General features: G+C 44.1%; 1 long non-coding RNA gene across 1 annotated transcript; it reads right to left on the bottom strand.

Annotated features, from left to right (window-relative positions):
* Window positions 1–2608: 2608 nt before the first annotated feature.
* Window positions 2609–5536, bottom strand: LOC308588291. Its single transcript, XR_014008618.1, has 2 exons — window positions 5375–5536; window positions 2609–2921 (listed from the first exon to the last, which is right to left on the bottom strand). It is a non-coding gene; the product is annotated as an uncharacterized lncRNA (long non-coding RNA).
* Window positions 5537–6138: the final 602 nt, after the last annotated feature.

Genomic DNA, 6138 nt, shown 5'->3' with positions numbered 1-6138 from the left:
CCTCCTTCTTTAGCATCCGTCAATATCTTAAATTTTACTCAAGGCTTCCTGCCCTGCCAAACAAATCTAGAGACGTCCCTCTGCCACCTCCTGAAACAATCCATCCCATCCAAAGGTTGCAATGTTTGAAACAAAAGCAACATCCCCGACAACACAATTCAGTGCTGTGATTAAGAGTAAAATAACCTGGGAATAGGAGGTCTTATGTAAAGTAAGATAAATTTCGTTCTTGGATAGCAGTGATCAAGCTGACATAGGATTTGGATGCAACTTCTTTGATTATTATACTGGCTCCACTTAGAACCGTCTCCTAAGTCTGATATAATATTAGTACCATTGCATTTATCTTTCTGATTGGAAGGTGAGGAATGACACATGAATTTGCAAATAGTGGAGCCCTCGAATTACCTTTGTCCATTAAAAATAAATGGACTGTAAGTACCGGTACATTAGGAACATGCAGTCTCATCATACAGCCCTAGTGCTGTAAATTACACTGAATACCTCTGTGTGTAATAATGGGATGGGGCTTACAGTTTGATCCTATGGTATTGGTTTCAAGTTCCTACTGTGGTTCAAGAAAGTACAGTACTCCTGCTGTTTCCTGTATTTGGAACAGGAAACTATTATCTTACAAGGATCAATCAATTCCTGTAGCATGGGTAGCATTTTATTCATGGGAAGATTCCAAATATGCTCAGTCCCTTGAGTTCCATGGGATTTGCACCTGAGCAAAGGTACATAGGTTTGCAGTTTTAATCTATTTGAAAATCCTACCGATTCTTGCTTCCTGTTCATTTGTTTCACTTGCCATTTGGGAGGACCACAGACAGAAATAGTGGAAACATACCTAGGGCACTGGCTTGAGAAACACGGTGGTCAGTTGCCAAGAAAAAAAGTATGAAAAGCTACTGTACTGGAGGCAGGAAGAATAGTTTCCTGAGATCTCCCCTGGGGGCTGGAGGGCCTGTGATATGTTTTACAGGGCAGAGCCATGTTATGCTTTGGGCACACTATCATTTTATGAAATCTTTAAAGACTGATTTCTGCGTCATAAATATGCTGCTTGTGATAGCCTCTTTGTGATAACTTTATGCTACAGCCACTTTAACATGAAGAGTTGGTCCTAATGTAATTCTGCATCATGATATTCCACAGAAGTGCACACATTCCTGGTGGTGACAGCTGTCAAATGTCTTCACATGCTGTGGAAATATAGTGTGGTGTCTGTAATACGACAATGAAGAGGACAAGTCATTACAGACAGAGAGGCTGTTTCAAGTGGTTTTATCTGACAATCATAGCGTACAGAATAGGCCTTGCTTGTCACAAATATGGACTTGGCGCAAAACAGCAGCGGTTACACACACACACACACACACACACATCCATTTCTTTCTCATCTGTTATGAAAAGGAAGCCTTTTTATATGTAATTGGGCTGCCCATGTCCTGCTTTCCTACTGTCGATGAGCAACACAAGTAAATGACACAATATTGTACCATTATTCCTATCAGAGAAACATGTATGTCAGTCCTTGGCTAGAAGATTTTAAAGACACTGCTTCTAATATTTATTTATTTTGGCAGTTCACAGGAAGAGGGGGCAGAACACATTTTGTCTGGAGTATCAAAATAAATGGTAAATAATGTGTGACTCCTTTTAATTCCTTAGGCTATGAAAGTACTGGAAGATGTCACTGGAACATGGTGCAATCCATTTGCTTTAATAATGGCTATTCCGAGCTGAAGCATCATTTAGTTTCAGGACACTACAGGAAGGAACTGAGAACTGAGAAAATAATAAGGCAACAGACCAAGTAACTTAAAATCCATGTTGTCTTATTCCTGTGCCAAGTGGTGAAGATTTTGGACTGGGGGAAGTCTTGGGCATCACTACCAATGGTCTCCCTTAACCTAGAAAAGGCAGAGTGGGTAAAATTCTCGCATAATGCTCTGCTCATTTCATAGTGAAAATGGCAGTGAGGTTGTGCTGGTCTTACCAAATCTCTAATTTCTCCACCCTCCACAGCTACCTCTGCCAAGTATAGTTTTGGTATAGTAAGAGGCCTACCTCCTTAATGAATGCTCCAGCTTCAGAATTAAGCTAGCTGGCAAAGTGTAGGCAGGGATGGGCAGACAACTTTAAATGTTTTAATTGCCTGGTGAGTGACGTTTGTACACATCAGCAGGCATTCGTAAAGTCTCCATGTGTGCAAAGGTTTACCTCCCTAGAGAGCATCAGCCACTCACTCCACCTTCACTTTTGCTTTTAACTGTTATTTTTGCCACATCATAACAGGTCTCCTTTGCTCTCTGCTTAAACCAAATGGGCAAGCTTCCAGCCAAGACTACAAATTATGTAACCTGTAGCCCTTTGAGAACTTTTTAAGGGGAAGAAGAATACTTGTGGGTCAGGGTGGGGGACTTTGGATACTTAAGGGGCTTTTATGTCAATTTGTATGTCTCACAGGTTTAACAGTAAACTTTTATCAAGTTAACTAGACCACAGAGCAGCATTTGAGTGAATGCAATGATAGTGATCATAACACCACCTGCACAGAGAATTTATTGTGATTTAGTAGAAAAATGTTATAGAGCGGGACATCTTTGGAGAGACCGATGATGGATTTATTGTTCTGCCTCTGAAGTTTTATGCAGCTCAGGGGTCTTGCTTTAGGCTCATATATACAAACACCAGTCAGATTTGGATAGTATGCATACAGCCATATTCAAACACTCTCCTGTCTCCCCTAAAAGCTTTGCAAAAGGGTGGGAGAAACTACAAAGGGGACTGTCTTTTTGAGCTTCTCCTGCATCTGGGCAGATGAGGCTGGAAACAAAAAGGTGTGTAGCTTCTCCATATTTCCTGAAGTCTGAGCAGGACACAGTGCAGCTGGAGAGTCAAGGACGGTGAAGGTGCTGTGGGAGACACAGGAAGGGCATGGTGGGGGAGAGAGAAATATGTCTTGTTAGGCAGTAGTAAACATATTTCTATCCTTGTTTTCATTGTCAACCTATATCACAGAGGGGATTTTTCTTCTTCCTGCTCCATCACCTGTGCTTTCTCTGTCATCTGAGGTCATGCAACTGCAGCTGATGCTCACAACGTATGCAATGCTGTGAGGAAACCACAAACTCATAATACTGTACATCAAGTATTCCTAATATTAGAAATATCCTCCTGCACTATTTACCTCCAAGCAAGCAAACCAAAACAAAACCTCCACTCAGCTCTGAAGTTCACTGGGTGACTAGGGGTCAGTCACTTATCTCTTAGCCTAGCCTTGCTCACAGGATTGTTGTGATAACAAGAAGGGCAAGGGAAGAAGTACGCATGCTGTCTTGAGCCTCCTTGGAGGAGGGGCATAAATGTAATCAATAAAGAATAAAATTAAATAGATTAGGGCTTTATTTTGACTACTATGCACTTTGGGTTGGTCTAGTTTGCGGGCAATAAAACACATGGAGCTGATGGACTGAGTTAAGAAGTCCTTTAATGGCTTATACAAATATTTATTTACAAATTAGTTTTGTCCTCAGACCATTGCCTTCTGTGTCCAAACTGAAGGCTGCTTCTGTTAGTTATTCCCAGCAATGAGCACATTTGGCAAAAGTCTGAAAAATCAAGACAGCTGTGAGACCTGGAATGTGGTCATTTTACTATGTGAATTATTCTCCTTCACAGTCCAACTGGGTGAGCAACTCTTTAAACACTCAAGGCTTGGATCTAACCTTATCATGCTCACTGTCCATTGATGCCGTAGCTGATTCTGATTTAGTCTACTGAAGCTATTTATGTTCACATACTGCTTTGAAATAGTTTTGTAGTGTAGGGGTTACTGCAGAGTTGTCTGCTGGTGCTTACATGATTGGAATTACCATATGTTTCTTATTTTAGAAGACATTGTATTTTGCAGAAAATGTAACTGGCAATATAAAATTGTCATGTTATTGCTCATTTGCTCAGCCCCATACTCAGGTCTGTTTCTTGGTCACAGGAGACTGGCACTGTAGTATGATGGAACTTTGAGAAACTGGCTTTTATAAACCAAAACATTTATATTATTATTATATTATAATCCAGTGAGCATCTCTTTCACAGCTCAGCAAAGCTTGATATAATATTTCAGCCATGTACCTTATTTTTGATATGTTGATAGGATGACCTACTTTAAAGGCTGCTTTCAACATGGCTTTTTTGCAGTCTTAAAATACATCACAATGCAACTTTAGACTGGAGGTTATATGAGTGCCTATTTAATTGCTGACCAGAGTTCAACTGACTGGCTGACTGGATTCTTCCAGACTTGTTCGTCTCTGTACATCCCTGTACAGCTTGATGCCAGAGACACTTTGACGTAACATAAATTGTGGTTTTAAATGTGGAGTATGCTGATTGGTGTGGGGTATACATTTCTGAGAATTGCTCTACCTAGCGCTTAGGACTTAAGAAAAAGTTATAGAACTGAAATCTGTGTGACGACTTGTTCATCATGTTGGACAAGTTACTTTCTCTTGGCCTCAGTTGCCCGTTTGTATAATGGCAAAAATAAGGTCAGACCTTCCAAGTCTGGAGCAAAGGCCATGTGACAAACCATTTATGATTTCAAAGAAAACAACTAACAACGTGAGGTCAAAGATTAACCGATGAGCTATTTGAACAACAAAATCATCTACTATACTGTATTTGCTTTACAAAAGGATCCTTTGCCTTAGGCTAGAACAACCTGGGACGGAAGCTTGTCCTATTTTGCTCTTGATGGGTGAGCTGGCAACAAACACCAGCAGGCCTTAAGCAATTTCTAGCTGGTGCAAGAGGAGGGCCGCGTTTCGTCCTGAGTTTGGGCTTCTATCTCTCGGGGGCCTGAGCCGATTTATGTAATCCGGGGAGCCAGAAAATCGCCCCCACGGACCTGTCTCGCCCCACCCAGGAGAAGAATGGCTCCACTCCCCGGGGCGAGGCGCCTAAGCCGCCTGTCCCTGGCGCTGACGGGGACACCTCGAAATAGCAGCTGGCCCGATTTCCCCGCCTCGCCTCCAGGGCCCAGATCCCTCCGCGCATGGCTGCCTTTCTAGCCTATGAGCTCAATCGGCAGGCTCGGGCTGGGCGAAGCTCCTCCCTTGCCTAGAAACTGCGCCGGGGAGAGAGCGAGCTTCTGTTTGTTGTGACCAACGCGCCACCCGGCTCGCCTTGCTGCGGCGGCGGCGGCGGCCACGCCAGCTCCTCCCCGGCGGGCGAGTGCGGTCTGGCTGGCTGCCTTGCCGCCTCGCTCCCTCCCTCCCTCCTCGCCGGCTCTCCGGGCTTCCCTGCAGAGGACAAGCGCGGATCATAACAAATCCCAGCTCCGGGAAAGGAGACAGCCCTCCTCTACCTGTTACCGCAGCTCCCTGGCAGCCTCCCAAGAGCCCCTACCGGCCGCCAGGGGCGGGCTGGACGCATCCCAGCAGTCCCGGCCGGCTCCCTCCTCCCTCCTGGCAAAGCACTCTGTTTCTGGGACATTCCAGTAATGGGGAATAGCCGGAACCCCGCGCGCAATTTTCACCCTTCTCCTGGAGAGAGACTTTTGCATCAGCCAGTCCCTTCTCCTAGTGAGAGCCCCCGGGGGATTAAGTCAGTGTCTCGTGATCGCGGCACTAGAGAACGTGCAGAATATTCCATAGCTCCTTGCTCTCTCTTTTCAGGAAGGACGTTAGGTTATATTTTCCATACATACGGCGCACGTGCGGTATTCCTTCCCAATCCAAGACTGCACGCAGAAACCATTCGGGTCCTCGGAGACAGGAATTTTATTTGCAGGAGCAGTAAATATAGGTTCCCATGGTAATAGCTGCGCGGTTTAGGTTGCATACCATAAACCTCAGTTTATTTGCTTCGTTTTTGCTGCATAGAAGCGGCTAAAAGAAATGTAGAGTGAAAATGAGGCCCCACGATGGGAAGAAAAACGTCGTGCGGGGATTGCTTTGAGATGTAGCCTCCAGTCTGAAGGAGTGTTCTGTGTGACTTAAAATCTTGCTATATTATCAACACAACTGTTTCAGTAAAAAAAAAAAAGGGGGGGCTTCTGAACCACTTAGTGGTTAATCTGGTGATATTTCCAGGTTAAACTGGAAATCTGGGTATCCTGCTGTGATAAAT

The sequence above is a fragment of the Podarcis bocagei genome (genome assembly GCF_964188305.1).
Source record: "Podarcis bocagei genome assembly, chromosome: 1".
Classification (NCBI taxonomy): Eukaryota; Metazoa; Chordata; class Lepidosauria; order Squamata; family Lacertidae; genus Podarcis; species Podarcis bocagei.
This window is presented reverse-complemented; position numbering and strand designations above follow the sequence as displayed.